The sequence below is a fragment of the Cyrtonyx montezumae genome, unplaced genomic scaffold (assembly GCF_038088225.1).
Source record: "Cyrtonyx montezumae isolate F1298 unplaced genomic scaffold, pur_monq_1.0 scaffold_8, whole genome shotgun sequence".
NCBI lineage: Eukaryota > Metazoa > Chordata > Aves > Galliformes > Odontophoridae > Cyrtonyx > Cyrtonyx montezumae.
In genome coordinates this window covers 84,593,235-84,616,554 of record NW_027072089.1, presented here as the reverse complement: position 1 = coordinate 84,616,554, position 23,320 = coordinate 84,593,235, and the positions used below count along the sequence as shown (strand labels likewise).

The 23,320-nt window shown below is 40.3% G+C and overlaps 1 pseudogene; it reads right to left on the bottom strand.

The window, feature by feature from the left end:
- Positions 1-5,983: 5,983 nt before the first annotated feature.
- LOC136058662 (mitochondrial calcium uniporter regulator 1-like) lies at positions 5,984-21,123 on the bottom strand (annotated as a pseudogene).
- Between the last annotated feature and the right edge of the window lie 2,197 nt (positions 21,124-23,320).

The window sequence follows — 23,320 nt, the reverse complement described above, 5'->3', positions numbered from 1 at the left end:
TAGTTAGATGACATACTGAATATTTGTACTTTGGAACAGCCAAGTAAAATAAGCTAGGAGTGCCCAAGTATAGAACTATAGAACATATAGAACTATTGAACGTATAGAACTATGCTCTTAACTTGAAAGGTAACAGTGGAAGAAGAAAATACCTCTTAAAACAGTGGCATTTATGGAGATGGGAGATGAGGTTTCTGTTAAACACTTACCTTCCACAGTGAGCATATTTTTACATTGTTAGGTGATGACTATCACAGTTCTCTCTATCAAACAGGATTAGCTTCCTCAGACATTCACAACTCCAGTTAACCATGCTGTATGAAGCACCATGTTTATAACCTGTCAGGCATGGTCTGATACCTTGGGTAAGATAGGATCCTGTTTAAAACAAGATGAGTCAACTACTGAATAGTCAACTACTGAATAGCTCAGTGAACAATATACTGTTAAGCTTTTCTAATGCTCTGGATGCATTTTTATTGAATAGCAAAAAGAGAAATATCCAATCATAACTATTTTGAGAGCAGTAGCCATGGGTAATCTGATTTGATTATTAAAAATGAAACAAGCTACATAGGGATACATATGACAAATCGTTGCCTGGAATGTTGCTAGAAAAAAAAAAAAAAGCTAAGTTCTAGAAAAGCTTAATTTTTCATGGACTCTTTTTTTTCAGAGGAAATAGTTAAAATATTAAGATCCCTGCAGGAATTTTTCTGTGAACTTTTGGGAATGTGAAAGTTAATGGGTATTTTCCCCCGACCTTCATAGAAATTCATTGTCCTAAAAGATTCCTGTATCCCAGTACTTCCGAATGGTACCGGAATAAAACACATGGTACAAAGTAACTGCATCAAATAAAAATGCTGGATGAAAACATAAACCCACAAACACTATCCACACTATATGTGTTTAGTTTTACCTGTGCATTATCAGTGATTAATTTTTTCGCATAAGCTGTTGCCTGTAGTTCACTTGGTCTTGGTCTGGAAAGCTCACTGTAAAGTTCAGCAGCTCAAATAGCTGGTCACTGCCCGAGCCTAGTTAGCAGCTGTGGAAATCAAAGGACCTCTGCATGTCACGAGGCATTAGAACTGTCATTTCTGGCAGCCATAATGTAAAATATTATCAAAATTGTCAGCCACTCTCTGGATCTGGTTGTGGTAGGTACTCTTTAAGAGGATCTTCTGCAGCAGCGTTTGTACTTATTTACTTTCTGCATCACTGAGAAAACTCTGTGAACTCATTAGTTCACTTCTGCCACAGGAAAATAGATCTTGGGTAATGACACATCAAGGGCAGTGATGCAAATTACTCTGGACAAAATCACAGTAAAAAGTGGCATATTGAGGAGTTTCCTGTTCATAGAGTAACATGCATTGCCAACACTACTATCTAAGAGGACTGCATTTCAGAATGACCAGAGCATGCTGTAGATGAAAACATAAACAATGAATTCTACCTTCCACACTGAGCAACTTGCTTTGCCTCCTTTCCCAGCAGCTTCAAGGTAACTGTTGCTCAGTTTATTGCTTCTGAGACTGAGTCTGGAGCCCCACACACAAGCTTGATTTGACCTAATTCAATTGCCTGCTGTAAGCCGTTATTATATTCATGTACCATGCAATTCTCTTTAAAGTTCTTAAAGAACGCGTGCAGCAGAAATACACCCTTCTTTCATCTCGCTATAGTTCTTACTAAGGCAGTGAGAAGAAACTATTCAGAAGAAGGCTTGAACCAAGCTGATATAATTCAGAGCGCAATGGAGCACCTAATGAACTTCTAAGAGTTTGACAGAGTGCATACTGGAACAGTGCAAGGAGGCACGGCATTTGAGATATTAAAACACATTAATGTGTGTAACTACAGGGATAAACATCGGCCCAAGACTGGTATTTGCCTTGATACTCCATAACCCATTTCCAGGATTTTGATACCAACTAGGCATCCTTCCAAGAAAACTGGAATTTTCTCATTCTTTGAATGGGGAGAATTCAAGGGAATGCTATACAAACCTTCCATCCATTCCATCTTCCATCCTTGATCTTTACCTAGTTACAGATTTTCTTGTTACAGACTACAGCAAGTTGTTCTGACCTAGGATTCAAGTATAAAATAAAGCAGCAACATCACTGATCTAAAAAAATGTGGTAACAAGGCTTACATAGTAATAATAATAAACCACGTTTTAAGCCAAAGGAAGCTGTCCTAACAAAAACAGCTGAGCCTCCATTCTCCAAGAGCATATACACTTGTTTATGCTTAAAACAAACCCCAATAGTCCAGGCACAGTTGACTGCAAACAAACTTTCTGTTTATGGGCTGAAGCAAAGTAATTGCTCATACAGTTTTATTCTTAAGCTAACAAAAACCAAACTAAAAAACCTATGCATTCATAGAATTGTCTTTCCAGAATTAGCATCACGATCAGTTTAAGATATTCCACTTGATTCCTGGAAACTCAGTGGGAGATGCAAAAGCAAGTTTTGCTCATGCCTTGCAACTAGCAGTTCAAAGGAACTAGTCACAGGAATTTATCTAACTGCAGATACAGAAGGAAAAAAAAAAGGCAGTTTCCCTGTGTCAGGTTTATAGATGGCAGTGAGAGAAAGAATAAAGAAAAGTCTTTTTCCGTGGAAGGGTATGATTCAAAATACCTAGAAGATAAAAGAATACTTTCACCAAAGTCAATAGGTGCTGCTCGTGACCACACAGATAGGATATCAGCACTTATGAAGATCCTACTTAAGTGGATATTCACTAGTAGAATAGGGCTTTAAGAAAACCCATAGTAAGTATGCAAAACATTTGCGTGCAGAGAAAAAAAAATGAAGCAGTCTTCACACCTACGTTAAAAATAAGCTCCCATTTATCAACTTGTGTGTTTCTAAAAATAACTTCAATATTCTGGGAAACAAAGGATCCAGTCAACTTCACCGAGAGAGAAAGGGCTCAAAAGCATGTGATTTCACAGTAACAGCTGTTAATAATAGTAAGAGTAAACACTTGAGGTAATGCCAGTGAGAAGGACGGCTCACTAACAGATTACCCTGCAAGCAAGGGAGAAAACAAGATAGACAAGCGGCTGTATTTCATATATTCTCATAAACATCTTACAAATATAGTTTTTTGTAAGGACACAGGATCTCTATGTAAAGGGGGGAGACAGAAGGAAAAAAAAAGGGGAGACGGAAAAGGGAAAACTAAAGCTTTAGGATAACTTTAAAGTTTCCAGTGGATGAGATGATTCTCGGTATCCTTGGAAGAACCCCGTCTTTGCTCTCAGCAGAGATGAACTCCTGAAAGCAAATCAGAGGTAGAGCTCAGCTCCAGCTGCATCCTCTGTTCTACAAAGTTCAGTTAAAGAGAGATCTTACACTCTTGATTAATTTTTATCACTTATACTTCCCCCCTCCCCGCCAGGTGGGAAATAAACGGATGTTTCTTAGCCAAAGGGAAGCTCCTTCAAGTTTTCACAGCATGTGTTTTTATTGTAAAACAGCCTATTTTTCACTTGCAGCTTCTGAAAAAGCCCCACAAATTGCATTACAAATTCATAGCCAAAATCTGAAGTCAAGAGAACTGGAAAGTGTTTCTGTACATCCTGAATTGCTTCTGCTACTAAACATTACACAGCAGAGTGCAGAAAGTCCTACAGGAAAAAAAAAATCTGGGAGGAATTTAGGTCTCCTAGTTATTAATCCAGCGACACTCAACTTCTGCTTTCCAAGGTATTAAGCAGTTCCCTGACGTATTTGCTTCTCATCAGTACTGAAAGTAATTTCCTTGTGCTTTTTTGAGTTTAAATATTTCTTTGAAAGTAAATCTCTCCATTTATTTCCAAGTGCAAATTCTACCTATTAGGAATAAATGTGATACATGTATGAGATTGCTAAATTCATCTTTAAAATCAGAGGAATCAATCAGAGAACATCTATGCCCATGCAACAGTGGCAGCCTTTTTACGTCACACTTAATTATTTTCTATTTATGCAGTCTTTCTCCTCAATTACATATTAATGTTATTCTCTGTTCAGAACACTCACCAAAAACTGCTTTCTCTTACTTTACTAGTTCCAGGACAATGCTATTCTGTAATCTTTCACCTCCTCACTCTACTTGTCCCCAAAAAGAAGCATTTTTGCATAGACATCTGTTTTCAGCTGAACACACATTACATTTTAAATTAAAGAATTAATTCAGCAATTATTATCAGATGCTTGAGCATACAGGTAAAAAAGTACTGATTACTCAGGCCTATATAAGACTCTCTACTCTGGAAAGGTAGCAATCAACACTGAGAATTCCAAACATTAAATGATACTTTCTCAAATAGAGAAGTTATCAAGACCTATAGTAAAAAAAAAAGAAGTAATAAAAAAGGGTTTTTTTTTTTTTTTTTAAGAAAAAAGTGAAGAACTTGAATACATATTAACAGCTCCTCTAAATTGAATTAAAGTTAGCACAGGGAAACTACTGCAGATTAGGAATGTTCTAGTGGCTGTTGACTGTGCCAATTCTTAGTTTTCAGTACAGTCTTACAAACAATAACTTACCTTAAAGTAATTACATTCAAATTAATGCAAAAAGTTGTATTTATAATGAGAACATCACAACTCTGTGAAATATACAAAATTCTTTATTTCAAGTTAGCATCCACAGTCATACATCTTTGTCCTCATGCAGTCCGTTTGCATTTGCAACCACCCAAAAAGTTAACAGTTTTTATGATACAGACACAAGGTAGCTAAACAGCTTTACTTTCTTTAGGCAAAGCTGAAATTGTCTGCTAACAGCATTTATTACCAGTGCATAGGTGCATCTTTTCCTAAGAAGCAAGAAGACAAAATTTCCCTTAAATGAAGGAACAAGGGTGACTTGACTGCTGTTACTAAAGCTTTAGCTCCTGAATGGAAGAATGATGGATGGATGTACCTGGATACACAGGATGCTTTCATTTGTAGCTTTCAGTTGCATTCGCTTGTACACAAGGGCTTGCACAGAATGAGATTAAATATCCTTACAGAACTCCATTACTGCTTTCATCATCATAATCACTCTCCAAGTTCCACATCTGAAGTAGCAGTAGGATTTTTTAAAATTAAATAGGACAAGAAAACAGAAGACAGACAGTATTGCAATTCCCTCATGTATGGTGCTGCTTCATAACCACCTGCTAAAAAAATATCTTTCCTTTCTGGAAGCACCAGTTCCTTTCCAACAAGGAAGCAGAGCCAGAGAGACAGTTTGTATAACTGCCATATTTTACAGCATTTCGAGCTCCCAGTTACAGTGGTTAAGTTAAAAGTTAGCATATGGAATGAGTATCAGAAACTTTCGTATAAAAAGGTGAGTTAGTAAAAAACCTAGATATATTACAAGCAAAATTAGCAGCAAACACTGCTACCATTACACAGTACTTATGAAAGATGACTGATTGGATGGTCATCTGAAAAAGAAGCTGATGCACTGTTATAAACATGGCAAGACACATTTTATCATAGTACCCGCACAATCATGTGTTAAAAGAAGTAAGCACGATTCAGTTAACCCTAATCCTACTTAAACAAGAGCGCCTCCAAGCCACAAAACATTTAGTTTCAGTTTTATACTAACAATCACAATTCCAGTCCAATAGATGCAACCGACTCTGGTAAGCATGTCTGAACAGACAACAGAATGCAATTCCTAGTGCATGCAGCCCCACGCAATCGGAATGAATGTCAGTCTTTGCTCTTATGTGGCACTCTGCAAAGCAAGGCAAACTGTAGTTCAGAATGAGGAAAATAGCACAAATGCTTTATTCAGAGGTAAGTGAATTCCAAATAGGCATGACATATGTACAGTTTGTTTCTAGGCACATCTTTGGTTACATTCTCAACACAGTCTTCTTCACAAAAAAATAAATAAAACATTCAAGACTTGGTTGAAGTTCAAGCAAAGACAGTTTTTTCTGTTTTTCAGAAAACAAGACAGTAGAAGTCCCTTAAAAGTGATGCTTTATTAAATCCATAAATGATAAAATCCCAGTGCTACGGTAAGGCATGTAAATACTGAACCTGAAAGAAAACAGAAGTGGAGAAGAGAGATATTGAATCATTAGCTCTTGGAACGTATCTTCACAAACCTAAGCACAAACCTATCTACAATGCTAAAGATAAAATCACCACTCCTTTCTCATATAAGAAAGTAAGCTTTTTAATTTACAAAACACAATTTCAAGGCAGAGGGACACAAAAATGACAAAGGAGGAGGAAGGAAAATGAATGTGGGAATTAGACTGGAAAACTACCAAAAGGTTGGAAAAAAAAAAGCTGCTTACCATTCGAAAAAAGATCAAAAAGTTACAGTTGTGAAATGAGGATTAATAGGATTACTAAAACACAGTCAAGTATTCAAGCAAATAAATGCAAACTACTTCATGAAAGCTTATGAATTTGTTTTGTATTGTATTTTTTTTTTATTATTTCTAGTAATCAACTTTTAGTTTCTAGATTTAAACACAGAAGAATTTTTGCCACCATTTACAATGGAAGCCATTTAAGTAAACATATTCTGCTTATATTTTTTTACTTCCATGAGTAGTTTATGAGTATGGATGGTGGGGAAAAGTATATTGCTATTAAACGGAACAAAGTGAAGGGACCTGCCCAAGAAATTCAATTCCTAGGAGTAAAATGGCAAGATGGACGTCGTCACATTCCAGGAGATGTGATTGACAAAATCACCAGTATGTCACCACCCACTAGCAAGAAAGAGACACAGTCTTTTCTGGGTGTAGTAGGTTTTTGGAGGATGCACATCCCAAACTACAGCCTCATAGTAAGCCCCCTCTATCAAGTGACTCGGAAAAAGAATAATTTTGCATGGGGTCCTGAACAGCAGCAGGCCTTTGAGCAAATCAAGCAGGAGATAGCCCGTGCTGTGGCCCTGGGGCCAGTTCGGTTGGGACAGGATGTGAAAAACATGCTCTACACTGCTGCTGGAGAGAAAGGTCCCACTTGGAGTCTGTGGCAAAGAGCCTCTGGGGAGACCCGAGGCCGACCCCTTGGATTTTGGAGCAGAGCGTACAGGGGTTCAGAGGAGTGCTACACTCCAACTGAGAAGGAGATTTTGGCCGCATACGAGGGGGTTCGGGCTGCCTCTGAAGTAATTGGTACTGAGACACAGCTCCTCCTGGCACCTCGACTGCCAGTGCTGAATTGGATGTTCAAAGGAAAGGTTCCCCCCACCCATCATGCTACCGATGCCACCTGGAGTAAGTGGATTGCACTGATTACACAGCGAGCTCGGATGGGGAACCTCAACCGTCCAGGAATCCTGGAGGTGATCATGGACTGGCCTGAAGGCAAGAAGTTTGGAACATCCCCATCAGAGGAGATACCACGTGCTAAAGAGGCCCCACCATATAACGAACTACTAGAGAATGAAAAGACGTATGCCCTCTTCACTGATGGATCGTGTCGTATTGTTGGGAAGCATCGCAGATGGAAGGCTGCTGTGTGGAGCCCCACACGATGAGTTGCAGAGGCCACCGAAGGAGAAGGAGAGTCAAGCCAGTTTGCGGAGGTAAAGGCCGTCCAGCTGGCCTTAGATGTGGCTGAACGGGAGAGGTGGCCCATGCTATATCTTTATACTGACTCTTGGATGGTGGCAAATGCTTTATGGGGGTGGTTGCAGCAGTGGGAACAGGACAACTGGCAACGGAAGGGTAAACCTATTTGGGCTGCTGAACTGTGGAAAGACATTGCTGCCCGAACAAAAAGGTTGGGTGTAAAGGTGCGCCATGTAGATGCTCATGTGCCCAAGAATCGAGCTACTGAAGAGCAGAAAAATAACCATCAGGTAGATCGAGCTGCCAGAATTGAGGTGTCTCAGATCGATTTGGACTGGCAGATCAAAGGAGAGCTATTTTTAGCTCGGTGGGCCCATGAGACCTCTGGCCATCAAGGAAGGGATGCGACCTATAAGTGGGCTAGAGACCGAGGGGTGGACTTAACTATGGATGCCGTTGCACAGGTTATCCATGACTGTGACACATGTGCCATAATTAAACAGGCCAAGAGGATGAAACCCCTCTGGCAGGAAGGGCGATGGGAAAAGTATAAATATGGGGAGGCGTGGCAGGTTGATTATATCACCTTGCCACGAACTCGCGATGGTAAGCGTTACGTGCTCACCATGGTGGAGGCGACCACTGGGTGGCTTGAGACATACGCAGTACCCCACGCTACCGCCCGAAACACCATCTTAGGGCTCGAGAGACAAGTCCTATGGCGACATGGCACTCCAGAGAGAATTGAGTCCGATAATGGGACTCATTTCAAAAATTCTCTTGTGGATATCTGGGCCAAAGAACACGGCATTGAATGGATCTACCATATCCCCTACCATGCACCAGCTGCTGGTAAGATCGAGCGCTACAACGGGTTGTTAAAAACCACGTTGAGAGCAATGGGTGGTGGGACATTCAAGCACTGGGAGAAGCATCTGGCAGAAGCCACCTGGCTGGTCAACACTAGGGGATCAGTCAACCGAGAGGGTCCTACACAGTCCGGCTCCCTACAGACCATAGAGGGAGATAAGGTCCCTGTGGTACATGTGAGGAGCATGTTGGGAAAAGCGGTGTGGGTCCTTCCAGCCTCTGGAAAGGGCAAACCCCTCCGTGGAACCGTTTTTGCGCAGGGACCTGGGTGCACCTGGTGGGTAATGGATAAAAATGGGGATGTCCAGTGTGTCCCACAAGGGAATTTGATGCTGGGGGAATGCAGTCTGTAATTACGTGTGTATGTATGTATATATATATATATATATATATGTTTCTATGTAACTCATGTTATTACTGTTTGGTTATGTATAGATGTGTGTTAAGCATGATGTGATGATGTGGAATAAGGGGTGGAATGTTGTGGTTTTGATGCCGGTATTCCACATCAGAGCATCACGCAGCAGTGAAGGAGTTAATGCTGGGGGAGCAGCAGAGGGGAGGGGCGGAGCTCCGCACCGGATGCAGGCGGCGCTCGGTCTGGGCGCGTTGCTCTGGGCTGCCGTGGAGGTTCAGCACGTGTGCTTCCCCTGCAGGTCCTCCTTAGCGTATAGCTTCTGGTTTGAAAATTTTTCCTCTCTCTTTCAATTGTTCAATTTTATTAGATTTAGTAAAGTTACCGTTCCTGCTCAAATCGTGCCGTTGTTTTCTTGTCGACCCATCCCTTCCCGCTGTTTCCCCCTCCCCCTCCCGGAGCGCGACTCTGCTCGGGCGGCCGCGCGGCCACTGACGCAGTTTCTTTTTCTCTCCCCTCTCCCTTCTCGGTTTTCCCTTGGGTCACTGTCACGGACAACACCGTGACAAGAAGTAAGCACGATTCAGTTAACCCTAATCCTACTTAAACAAGAGCGCCTCCAAGCCACAAAACATTTAGTTTCAGTTTTATACTAACAATCACAATTCCAGTCCAATAGATGCTATTTTTCTGCCTGTTTGCGTCAGAGCTCGATCTTGTTGTGCATGCTAGAAAATAAAACAAACATAATTTGAACAGTTCCATGTTTATTTAGAAATGTAACCCATTCCTCTCAACTGTACTTCCAACTCCTCCTTAAATGTACGTTAATGAAGTAATTTGCATTCAAAGCAAATGAGTTTTTTCCTAGCTTGCCATATCTAAGGAATTGAACTCAGTACACTTTCATCGCACGTTCAGTAACATGTAATCTAGAACATGGCAGAACTGGGTGCCTTCTTATCTCAATCTAGCAGCATAATCACTCACTTTAATCTGTCATCTGGCCCACAGACATTCAAGTCACATCTCAATTACAATAGCTATTGAGAAGTCTAAGAGACTCTTGTGATAGAAACATACTGGAGAAGCATGAAAACGTATGGATCCTTAGAAATATCAGAATAGGTAATTTTACTTTTGATGTAAAAACCATGTCTCCTTCTTGCAGTGAATTCTACTGCAGAAACGTCTACAGAATGACGAAGTCAGAATCTGATTATGACAGAAGACAGGACTTCATAGAAAAAAATGAGATGGAATTATTACTCAGAAAGGACTGAAAGATCAAGCTTGTAAAGTCAGAACAGCTGCTGCTCTGGTGCTGGTATTTTCAAATCATCACTACTGAAACGTTGTCATCAGTTAATGATTTATGACTAGAGGTCTTCCTGTGAATAATTCTCTACAGTAATGAAACAAAACGAAGAGGAATACTTTAGTAAAGGTTTCTGCTAAAATGAAGCCAAATCAATCAAGATAAGTGTTTCAGTTCCACTGAACACGGAAAACGTCACTGATTTAAAGAAACGAAAAGCAACCTTAAGTGTTCTGCCTACAGAAAATGCTACATACTTGAAATTTCAAAACAAACCAACAAACAAAAGCCCACTGAACAGGTTATGATGTACTAACATATATAAGCCTTCCTATTCTGTAGATGCTAGAGTTATCTGTACCACTATGGAAATACATAGAAAAATAACAAATCTCAATGACGTTTTGTACATTGAAGTGTGTCTAAGTGCATGAGCAGCTTCAAAAATAGTACCAGCTCTCTAAGACAAGTAAAAAAAGCTTTGTTATATAATAACAAGCTACCAAGTTGTTACCAATTCCACTATTTCTGTCCTCATTTCGAGTAGTTTTCTTTCATTAAGTGAATGCTGGAAGGGAAAAACAAAAAAAAAAGACAGATAAATATGATATCATCCTTAAGCCTTTTCCCAAATGCTTAAAAGCATGCTTCCTTTTCTGTTCTTTGCTTTCCAGTTTTCTACAAAACTGAATCTGAACGACCATGTTGTCCGACAACACTTGAAAGAGAGTATTGCAAGGTGACTGCTGTCACTTGGAAAGCTGAATTTAGACAGGTGTTCAACACAAGCTGGAACAACGAAATACATTAAAAAGCAGCTGGCAGAAAAGTTGGCAGACCTGCATTTTGACCTGTGATTCTGAAGAGGAAATAGGGCAGTTAACTAACTCACAGAGCATACGAATGCCAAGAAGACTGAACCATCTGCCTTCTTCAGTAAGGGGAGTGGTTTTTAAACTGTCATAGCAAACTCAGCTACCAAAGATGTTTCACCAGCATTACGGCAATTCTCTATTCAAAATTTTGAAATGGTCCGAACAACACCTGGGGAACACCACTGAAAATGCTATATTTGGTAAACATAAAACATTTGCATCTCATGTCAAGTCACTGGTTCAGAAACACTTGAAAGATAGGTACTATAAATCAGAAGTCCTGGTTTACTTAGAAACTCTGGTTATCTGGATTGAAGGAAAGGTAAACACATTCAAGAAGCATACCTTTAAGGCAGGTTTCTGATACATGAACAGGCATTATTTGACATCTGTAATGGTTCCTACCTGCTACTAAAGCAATTCAGTTACTCCTAGGACAGCTGCTAAGCCATCAGTGCAGAGTATTAAGTCATCAGGCTCCCATCTCAGAATCCTCAGTTACACAGCAATAACTTCATCTCCTGATGTTCCCATGTGAAAAGTGACTTCTTTTTCCTTCCAGTCTAGAGGTATATCTCACTTTGTCATCAAACTCAGACTAACCTACATAAACGCCTCAGCGCTGAAAAACTCTCTTTAAAGATCCAGAACACTATTTGAACTTCTAACAGATCTAAAGATCCAATTAAGAAATAGCATAAGGCTACAAACATAGAAAAAAGAGACAAATAATAATGTGTCTATAATTAATAAAACATATGTTACTAAATTCTGCAAATTGATGACAAGGACAAAAAAAAGAAATCAGTAGCATATATTGTCTCAAAGTGAAATTCCTCAACCTGTTAACATGGCAAAACATTTATAAAACAATGCAATTTTTAAAAGTCATGTATGAAGTTTAACATAACAGTGCCCCATCCCTGGAGGTGCTTGAGGCCAGGTTGACTGGGGTCCTGGGCAGCCTGATCTGGTAGGTGGCAACTCTGCCCACAGCACGATGGTCTTTAAAGTCCCTTCCAATGCAAGTCATTCTATGATTCTGCATGGACAGAACCACATATTAACAATCTGGTTATCACCACCAAAGGTAGATTTACATTTAAAATAAACAGTGTAACACATAGATTGAAATAGTTTCTGCTTAACTATGTATAGGTGCTGTTATCAAAATAGATGTTTTCTGAATAATTTATATTCTGCAAGCCACTCTGTTGATGTCCGCATTTGTTCAAGTTTGCCTTGTGGCTAGAAGCTAGGTCAGCCCCAAGGTTTTTAAACTGAGCTTCAAGAAACCAAAATGCATCCTTTTGTTATAAAACACCAAAACATGTCTGTAATAATACAAGTACATAAGAAGAAAGGCAAGGTTAACCCCACTCTGAAGTTAAACAGGGAGATTTCCCCTTAAGTCCTTTTTTTTTTTTTTTGCAGTTCAGAGAAAATGCAGTTCTGTCAGATGCATCTTGATATTTCTAAACAGCAAACTTGAGCGACACAGTGATGCAAGAGCACACGAATGTAAGTGAAAGTTTGTTCCATACTTCAGGATTTTCAATTCAATCTGTATCGTTGCAGATATAAATCAGGGCATAAGCAGATGTGCATTAGGTAATGAAGACTTCCACTTCACATTTGCTGGAGAGTGAACTTATTAAAAGATAAAGCATTTAGAGTTTGAAACATAAGAAATGGCTGACATGAGTGCTGGCAAATTAAGATAATCTCTTTCAGCATTAATCTCAAGCAGGCGACAACTTCAAGGGGGCATACACAGAAAGTGACTTACACCCCAACATTTCTTACTGTTGAGATTGCAAGTAAATATTACTTCTTCATTACCTACCGGTGATAAAAGGACTGAATTAAAATTTGCAGAAAAATGTCACTAAAAGATGTGTCCATTTCAATGATGAAATTCAGGTTCATAAAAGCTATTCAAAAAAGATCTAAAACCAAATTTCTACTCAGAGTGCTCCATCTAATGCAAAATTATGTATCTTCTAATTTTTCATTTCTGTTAATCTAATTAAAACGCTTGTCAATTAAATTCTACACATATTTCAAAGTCAAAAACAATCAGAATCAGTATCAGTTACAATGAAAATTAGTCACAACTACTTTCACAACACATACTGCCTGACAGACTAGCCACACTGAATTCTCCCGTTACAGGGAAAGGAAATATCTTCAGTAATGGCAAGATAATGAAATGCTTATACTTAACTCAGTGTGACGATATATTACTAGCACAGCTCTAGAAAATCTCCAGGCAGCTAGTTGGAATGTTTAAATGCAAAAAACTGAAATATTTAACCGTAGTACATTAATGTCAATACTGAAACAATATCAAAAGAGACAGACATACAAAGAAACTCCCCACCACTGTACCCCATATTACAGCATTTAAGGATGACTAATTTGGATTAATAGCATCTTAAAAAGGAATAATACTACAGATTAATATTGAACAGACGTTCTTATCCAAATTCAGAGATTATTCAATTTTTAGATGTTTCTAAGAAGAAAGTGAACAGAACTTACCAATTCTTTTACTCTGCTCTTCTCTAGGTTTAGATTTAGTTTGTTGTCAGCATGAACTCTGGTAATTTCATCCTTATGGGAATACAAAGGATAAAGCAGTGAACAAGAATTTCTATTTAATTGTAAGCAAAAACAAGTTAGACAAAAATATTGTGCCTCTTTCTAATTAGAGAGGAACTGGATTCTCGAGACACCCAATGTGCTTAGATTTCCTAAGTACAAGTGTTCTTGCCCTTCCACTTGTGGTCTGTAGGATGAATTCATTCTCATTGGAACAAATAAAAAACTGACTACTTTTATACCAGAACACTGAAAACAAGAGTTGATAAAGAACACAACTTTCTACAAATTCTGGGCATGTTTCATAAACCTACAACTCACTAATTTTAGAAATCTTTGCCTAGGTACACTTTGAAATTGGACTTCCATGAAGGAATCCTGATACTCAAGATAACTAAGCTCTACTATCATAAACTAAGCTCTACTATCATAAACTAAGCTCTACTATCATAAACTAAGCTCTACTATCATAAACTAAGCTCTACTATCATAAACTAAGCTCTACTATCATAAACTAAGCTCTACTATCATAAACTAAGCTCTACTATCATAAACTAAGCTCTACTATCATAAACTAAGCTCTACTATCATAAACTAAGCTCTACTATCATAAACTAAGCTCTACTATCATAAACTAAGCTCTACTATCATAAACTAAGCTCTACTATCATAAACTAAGCTCTACTATCATAAACTAAGCTCTACTATCATAAACTAAGCTCTACTATCATAAACTAAGCTCTACTATCATAAACTAAGCTCTACTATCATAAACTAAAATAGTTTACAAGTTTAAAATTTAAAAGGAAATGTTTCTAAAGACTGCATCTAGGCTCTCAGAAAAAAAACAAACACTGACAACTTAGACGGAAAATGTTTATTATTTTTAAACACATAACTTTTAAAACTATCACTAAGTATTTTGTTTCATGGATAATTCTAAGCAGTTCCTACTTCATCTTCAGTGACAGCTGACATTTTAAATTAAATTCCCTGCAGGAATTCTAGCCAGATGACACTTTGTCATAAGGCAAGCTACTGATGGGATGAATGTGTGGGAGATTCAAGAGATTGATGATGTTCTGGGATATTCTGCAGTTAAAAACAAGTAAACATCTCTCAAATAGACTGATGTCAGCTAGACAAGACTTCATTAAGTAGTATGAATAATAATGACACTCAATTTCTATGCTAGGATTTTTGAACCTGTTGTAATTAGATGGCCTTACAGCAGGATGTTGCAATTTAATGAAAAGATTGTGTTATTTTGAAGCCTTTACAACACTGTGTCAATCTGTCCTTTAGAAGTATGAGCAAATGTAATCATTAAAATTATTTTATATTTACAGTAAAAAGTTAAATTTAAAGACATTTAAGTTAAAAAAAAAAAACCAAAACAAAGATGACTCAGATCTTTCACGTTCTACCACTGAATATGCTAACTCATATACTTATATGCAAGCAAAACAATGAAGTTCAAGACAAAAATCAGATGTTGAATGTATTTTAAAAACTTTATTCTGAAAGCTAGTATGCATTAAGCCCTTCCTAACATGAAACAGTTTCCAACCTTAATCATTTTTGCAAGAATTTCTGTCTGTGTAAAAGCTACATGTTCATCTAAGTAATAGGTTTTGAAGCAGTCTTGATGAGAGAAAGCTATTTCGACTGTAAGTCAGGAGAAGCAAACTATAAAGAGCAGAAACACAGCACTGATCTTTAAACCTGTACATAATTAACAAGTGAGTTTCCTCCAAAAAACACATTTTCTTGCTAAGGTCATTCACTCCCAGGCAAGTGGGACCAAGCATACTGGTCCCAAACTTAGAGGCTAAGACATTTAAAAGCTATTTCAAATTCTGGACAGTTAAATTTAAATTCAGTTACTTGTACAGTTTACAATTCTCTCGCAATAAATTAAATACATGTGAAACTGACTTCATTGCAGCCCAATCTGCCCCCTCAATTTCAGTTTCATTATCCCATATATACAACAATCAAACACAACGTTTACAATAAAATCGTAACAGCAACATTTTTTAAGTGAATAAGAGACGTGATAATTCTTGATTATATTGGTACAGTATCTTACCATGACTTGCTTCTTTATCTGCTGGAGTTCAAGTTTTATTCTCTGGGAGAGCAGAAAAGAAATGTACATTTTAGTATTGTACACAGAAACCGACAGTCTATAAATATAGGCAATTTCAATGATTAGTCGCAATTACTATAATCCACACTGTGAAAGGAAGGTGTCTTAGTTTCAGCTGGAATGGATGTTTTTTTTTTTCAGTGTCTGGTTCGATGCTATGTTTAGGTTCTAGGAGAAAAATAATGTTGACAACACACTGGTATTTGTAGTTGCCTGCTCAGCAGCATATACAGAGCCAAGACTACGTGCAGTGAAGGGCCCAAGGAGCTGGGAGGGAACAGAATTAAGACAGTTTACTTAAACTGGCCACAGGGCTATTCCATACCAAATGATATCAAGCAGAAGGAGTTTTGAAGGGAGTTGGAGTTCATCTCCCTCTCTCTCCCACTGCTCAGGATGCTAGCTGGGCAGCAGTTGGTATGGTGAGCAATTACTTGTGCATCACTTGTTATATCTATTATACAGACATACTATTTTCCTTTCCCCTATTTTAGCAGATAGTTTTATCTCAGCCTATGAGTTTTACTTTATTAGTTTTTAATTATCTCCCACATCCCACTGGGAAGGGGGAGGAATGAGCACATGATGGTGTGATGCTCAGCCACTTGCCAGGTTAAACCACAACAGAAGGCAGAATGAATGTGGTTTAAATCCATCTATATCCTCAGTATGTGTGTAGACAGACCCAAGTGTATGCACATACGTACTCACTCAGTAGTGCACATTTCCAAGCATCAGGACAGAAGCTAGTACTGTCCCACAGCACTACAGGTGGCCAAACGCACAGGATGGCATTAGCAAGGGTAAACACAGCCAAAGGTAAGTGATTATTCTCCCATGTTTAGCACTTGTGAGCTTGCACCAAAAAAGCTGTGTCCAGCTTTAGGCTCTCTGGTATAAGACAAATGTTGACATGCTGGAACAAGCTCAGGAGAGAGCCACCAAGATGATGGGAGACTGCAGCAAGTAGCATAGGAGTGGAGAGCAAAAAGAGTAAGCAAGACAGTAAGCAATAGGTTTGTTTAGCCTTAAAAAGAAATTGCTAAGCATCAAAATGCAGCCAGCAATTCCCTGAATGGTCTCTAGGTAAGTTCTACACTTCTAAGGTAACTTAATCTATCACTATTTCTTTCAGAAGAAATATGAAATAGGAATAGTTGTAGCATCTTCTATTAATGTATGAAAATTATTCTAACAAAAAAGAGCAACAGCTGCATCAACAATTTAGGATATACAGCTCAGTAGCTTCTTCCTCCCTCATTGCTTTCTTCTCTATTTCACACATAACCAGGAAGATTTAAGTCTTTTGTCAAACTCCACGAGACTCCCAACAGCCCATTTTTCCAGCTTCCATCAGGATGGAGAGGCATCAATAGTCTGTTGGTCAGCAACTCCTCCCAACTTTGGATCACTCACAAACTTGCTGAGGGTGCATCCTGCCCCTTCACGAGGTTATTAATAATTCGGTGTTAAACCATATCAGCACCCAAGTTTGTACCCTGGGTACAAACCACTTTTTTACATCCTTAATGAAAAACAAGTGGTACAAGTCGAAGATACTGATTTTTACCTCATTTTCTGAACGAAGAGCTGAAAGCTCACTTCTTTCCAATATAATCATATCCTTTTTCACTCCATCAATATGGGACATAACTTGTTGAAGAGCAATCTCCTTTAAAAGACAGAAGACAAGCCTCAGGACATGTAGCCATAATGTTTTTCTCATCTGCGCGTACAAATACAACAGGCTATTCAGGTACTCTGAAATTTTTAATCTGGTAATTTGAGACTGATTATTTCAGTTTCAAAGAAAGCAAGACAGACCAAGTGAAAGTGACAAAACAAGCAAGTTGTGGTAAATCATTTGTAATCAGAAATTCTAACAGATCAGAACAGTTCAACTAATAGCCTAGGATATACTCTCTTCTAAGTCTTCAAATTCTTAACCTAGCAAAGGCTTTAGGGAGAAGGGAGAAAAGGTGCCACTGTGCTAAAAGAGGAAAGCCAGCTTCCACACCAAGACTCCCCAGTGCCACCCTACTCTTGTAACTTCCTCCTTTTCCACCTTCCCATGGAAGAGAGCTCACTCCACTTTCCTATTCAGCTGAGCAGAATCATGCACTATACTTACACTTTTAAACACTCTTCTCACTGACAGAAGTGAGCTGACAGATGGCAAACAAGCATCCTTCTTCATTTTGGAGGATGGAAAGGTCTGTAGATTCTGCTCTAGATGTTACACTATCCACATGCGAACAGGGATTCCCCTCTCATTGCTGAACTTTACCACTAATAAGCAGGTCCTTGCTTTTGATTCTGGACTAATACCATTAAAAATCTGACACTATAACTTCGTTTTTGACAAGTAAGGACAGTCTAATTTACAGCACTGTTTAGAAAAGGCTACCTGACTACAGCACTTTAAAAAGAATTAAAAAAATGCAGTGGGTCAGTGTATTGGACGTATCACAAAAGATCTGCAGGAAGACTACTGCCATGGATATCTCCTTTCTTATTGCCTGATGTGTCCAGCTTACTTTCATTCTCTCTCCTCTTCACCAAACAGTTTTCTCACATGAAGATAGCAACTCAGTTACCATAAAATTAGTTAAATCCTTTGTTTGTAAAGTGACAGCCTCACAGAGCTAAGAACTTCAGTTACTTCTTCCCACTAGCATTGCCTATTTGACTCACTTATGTGTGGGAATTCCAGCATACTAGATACTGCTAATCACATTCAAAAGATGCTTAAGTTCCACGATACAGCTAAATGTGTCTTACGCTGAATTTGGTTTTATTTCTGGAGGCTGAAGTGCCTAAAAGCATAACATAGCAATATTCAACACTTTCACGTCCACATGCTTACACAGATCTACCTGCGTACACTTTGTCTAAGGATTCCCTCCCAAAAATAAAACAGCCAATCCCCCCACAAATTCACTTCAAGTCAATGCAATTTTCTGGTAGCCAAGATGGATCTCTAGATATTCAGAATTACCAGTCTATTTCCAAGCAAGTTTTCTTCAGTTCCTCTCACCAGTTTATATATATATGCTGCATGGATTTAGAGTATACCATGAATAACATGCAGCAAAGGAAACAGAAAACTTACAAAATCAGCATCCAAAACATACTCTTCCTGAGCGTTATCAGTACATACAACTACACTAACCACACACTAAAATCATTGCAAAGAAGTTTAGCTCAATTCTAGTACAATATAAATGTCACTATGACAGAAAGATATATTTAGAAACAGGCCACATAACAGAATGGTAAATTACAGGAGGAAATCTTTTCCTTCGCTGCTGTATAACTAGAGAAAATAATGTAGGAGCTGTAAATAGTTAAATCCATGTTTAGAGTATCTCCTATGACTGAGTAAAAGCCTTTTCAGGTTAAAATAAAGCTAGGAGGAAACAAAGAAACAAACAAAGAAACAAAAAACTCATGAACATTGTACCAGATGGTAGTTCCTAAGTGTCAAGGTCCATCACAACACTTCGATAGCTGCTTGATAGATTCAAGACAAAACTCAACAGCCGGTGGATATTCAGGGATAGCTGTTCACTTTCAAGTTTTTAAACACGGTCTACCAGTAAATAATACAGCAATGTGCATTTCATTAGCAGACATACCGGATTTCAACGGACTTTAACCCTTCCACCCTCTTTGAGCTAACCTGCTGTACTTTGGTCACCATGTCCTTGTAAATCGTATCCAGGTTGGTGCTCAGGATTTTCACTAATGCAGATACAATCACTTCCGACTGTTGAGTAGTGAATCCTAAGTAAAACAAAATAGAACAACATTCAGCTGGACAGCTGATGAAGATTATCGACTTCTAATATACATTACAAAGTTTTTTAAAAAAGCAGTCAGTTATGAAAGGTAATAAAGTACATTCCTCTCCATCTAGCACTAGCAGAGCACAACCGGGCAATACAACCAAGTTCCTCCACTCCAAAATAACGCCTGTGACATAGCTGTTTCTGCAGTACAGCACTATTACAATATCAGCAAGATTAATGTTGGAAGTATTACAGAATGCCATCTCTTGTGTAATTATAAGAAACCTGGCATTCAAAAGCAGATACCTACCTTCAGTACACTCTTAAGTGGTACCATGGAAAATATGCAAATCTCAGCAATTCCCAACAAAGAGCTCTGATTTTAGGCCTGCCAAGTTCTGAGTCCATCTTAAAATACACTTTGAACTCTGTGCATGGTGAACTAGCACAAAACATAGTTTCAAATATGTGGCAGGTTAATGTTAGAAAGCAAATCTGGGGTCTGAGAGTGAGTAACTTTCAACAGCAGAGCTGCTTTAATCATTTGCCGTCACCAAAAGCGCGTACCCTTACTCCTGCTGCTATGTATGTGTCCCAGTGCTCACACAGCTGCACTATGAGCTCATTCATGTCTCAGAATAACGTCAATCAAAAAGAACTGTAGTTTGAATTACAGAATGGCCTGGGTTGCAAAGAACTTCAAGGATCATCTAGTTTCAACCGCCATGCCGTCGACAGGGTTGCCAACCACCAGACCAGGCTGCCCAGAGCCACATCCAGCCTTGCCTTGAATGCCTTCATGGATGGGGTACCCACAACCTCTCAACCACTCCCCCAGGTCCTATCACTATCAACACACGTAAAGTTCCCTGAGAGTTAGGCTGGCACACACGAAGGATGAAACTATACAGGAGGAGCCAGTGATTGGGATCCCTCCTTTCCAGCGCAGTGAGCTATCACAATGCAATTCAGCCATGCGGTCCTTCTTCCTCATGCTACTGAGGTAGCAAAGGTACTTCATCATGAACCCAAAATGATCTCTTCCCTTACGTTTTAGGGTAAGAGAAGGTATATTTTATACAGCATACACACTCCACCCCAAGAGCTGCATTTTTTTTGCAGCAGCCCACGTTCAACCGCATTCCAACAGTTGCACACTGCTGCGGATTAATTAACCGAGCTCTGCAAGCTAAGAAACCCCTCACGACCCCCCCAAGGAACGTACGTAGCAAATTACCATTTTCTTCCAGGAGACACACCAGAGCGTGAGTGTCAAAAAAAAACTTCCTACTTCCCAGCAAGGAAACACTGCCCTTGCTCTCTAAAAACGAAGACGCAGAGTCGCTGACACCTGAGAAAGACAAGCAGAACACTGACGTACTGCTCGAGCCACACAGGAGCTCCCCGCTCCCCACGCCCGCCCGCTCTCACCGCTCTCCCCGCAGCGCCGGGCCCGGCCCACGCGCCGGGCCCACACCGAGCCAACGCTGACGGCGGCCCCCTCGCGCGGACAGGCGCTGAGGCCGCGCCGCGTGGGGGAGGCGGAAGCGGGCGGGAGGGCGCCGCGGGACCGCAGCACGAGCAGCGCCCGCCTCACGGCCATGCCGCCCGCACCCGGCGGCACGGCGGGCGAAGAACACAAACCGCCGGCGCTACCGGAAGTCTATGGCTGAGCACGCACCGCCCTTCCGCCGCGGACGTCAGTCCGCTTCCGCTTCCGCTTCCGGAACGGTGTTCCGCAGTGGGGCGTGGCTGCTCTGCTGCTGTGAGGTGGAGCGCTGAGACCTTTCCGAATGCTTTACTAGAGCGGGTCGATGTTTTTCAGAACCGTTCAGAAACCCACGCAGTGTATTTTCCTTGATACTTCTACTTCAGTGATAGTCAACCGGGATATCCAGGCTAAGCACGCTGACACATCCATCTTCTCTAGCATGAAGAAACACTGCCTCTGCCTATGGAGACTGGAAGTGTGTTCGTTATTTTTCTCCATGTGAGGAGTCAGCTTGGCTGACTCTGACTCTTGGCTGACAAGTTTGCCCCATTTTTTACTGTAATCTTAGCTGTTTGGACCTCCTAGCCACTTTGACTTCCAATACAACCACCACTGACTGGCTTCTCCAAGCTCTGCAGGCTGCTTTGGACATCTTTCAGGGCTGCTCTGCTCAAAGGGTGCCTGGGCCAGTTTCTGTGGCACCAGGAGGCATGACCAACATCATCGTGAAATGAGCTTTGTGCTGCTCCGTGGTGCAGGCTGCTTCGTGCCTGGCTGTAATGTCTACGTGGCTTCACAGAAGGATTAGCTCCTGTTCAGGAAGGCAGGAAGGACAACCGTTGCCTGGGTTGCATCAGGCCCAGGACTACCAGCCAGCTGGAAAGTTGCCCCGCTCTACTTTCTGCTGTACATCATCATATCAACCACTGTGCAGTTTGGAGGACCACAGTATAAGAGTAGCAACTCCAATTACAGCTGGAAAGCTTTTGAAAACAATTAGTTACTTTCCCCTCTTTTTAAATACAATTCGGTTTTACTCAACAGCACAGTCTTCGTGACAGGATTCCTAGCAGGAATCATGAGAGAACAAAAACCAAAGTCGATTTTCACATGGATGTGGTTGGCTTATGGAAGGAATTTTACAACGTGCTTACCTGTAACAGAAAGGGGCTGGCTCCCATTCCCTTGTATTAATTTTCCACTGTGGAGGATTTTCACTTTCCCCATAAGCATCTGGAACTAGCCATTGTCACAGGAAGACTAATAAACTGAAAGGTGGACAGGTGCAGTCCAAAATAGAAACAAATAGTCCCGTTACTTTCTCCAAATATTTTAGCACAGTGACTGTGCAGAGTTGAGGGGCATTAGCAGCTGTCAGGGGTGATGAATGCCCCAAACAGCTCTTAATTCTAAATGGGACAAGCAAAAAATCCCAACCTGAAAAAGAGAGAGAATCACTGACATAAAAATGCTTTGCCATTTTGAATCTGTAGGGTCGTGAGGCAGAGCTGCGTGTCCCTGGGGCTCGTGGTAGCTTCGTGAAGGCTTTGTGGGAGGGAGGGACTTGGGCTCGATCGGGTGTCACGGGACCGCGGGCGGAGCAGGCGTGTATGGGTATAAAAGGCGTTGTTGCGCAGCAATAAATTGGCATTCGATGCTTGACACCGTGTGTCTGGTCCTTTTGTCCCTGGGCTAGGGATGTCCAGAACGGAGGGCTATTGAGCCTTCTGTTGCACCATCTCTGGCCAACCGGTAGCAACAGAATCAATTGGAAAAAAAAAAAAAAAGGCTGCAGTGGTATTCAAATTAATATGCAAATGATAAGGTGCATTTGGAGTAATTTCTGGGTGGTCGGGCAGTGGGACAGGCTGCTCAGAGCAGCAGTCACGGCCCCAAGCTGACGGAGTTCCAGAAGCGTTTGGATAACTGTCTCTGAAAGGTGGACCTGCTGGAGTGCATCTAGAGGCGGCCCAGAAGGTGGGCTTTTCCCTTTTCAGGTGTGTGCACAAGTGAAGTCCTTGATCGTTATTTTGCTTTTTTTTTTTTTTTTTTTTTAGTGAAGATATCGGTGATGACAGTGTGATTTCTCATGTTACATTTGTTTAGATATGTGGACAGGTATATTATTTATTACAAAGAATCAGTAACTCTTCCCGACGGGAGTGATGTTAAATCGGTCTTACCCATAGATGGCAGTAACTGCTAATAGTGCTGACGGCCAGGGCACCGCAATCCAAGCTTTTAGGACCGGGCCAGTGCTAGAAACAGTTGACCTGAACTCACATGTTGCTAAATTGCCATTCTGGGG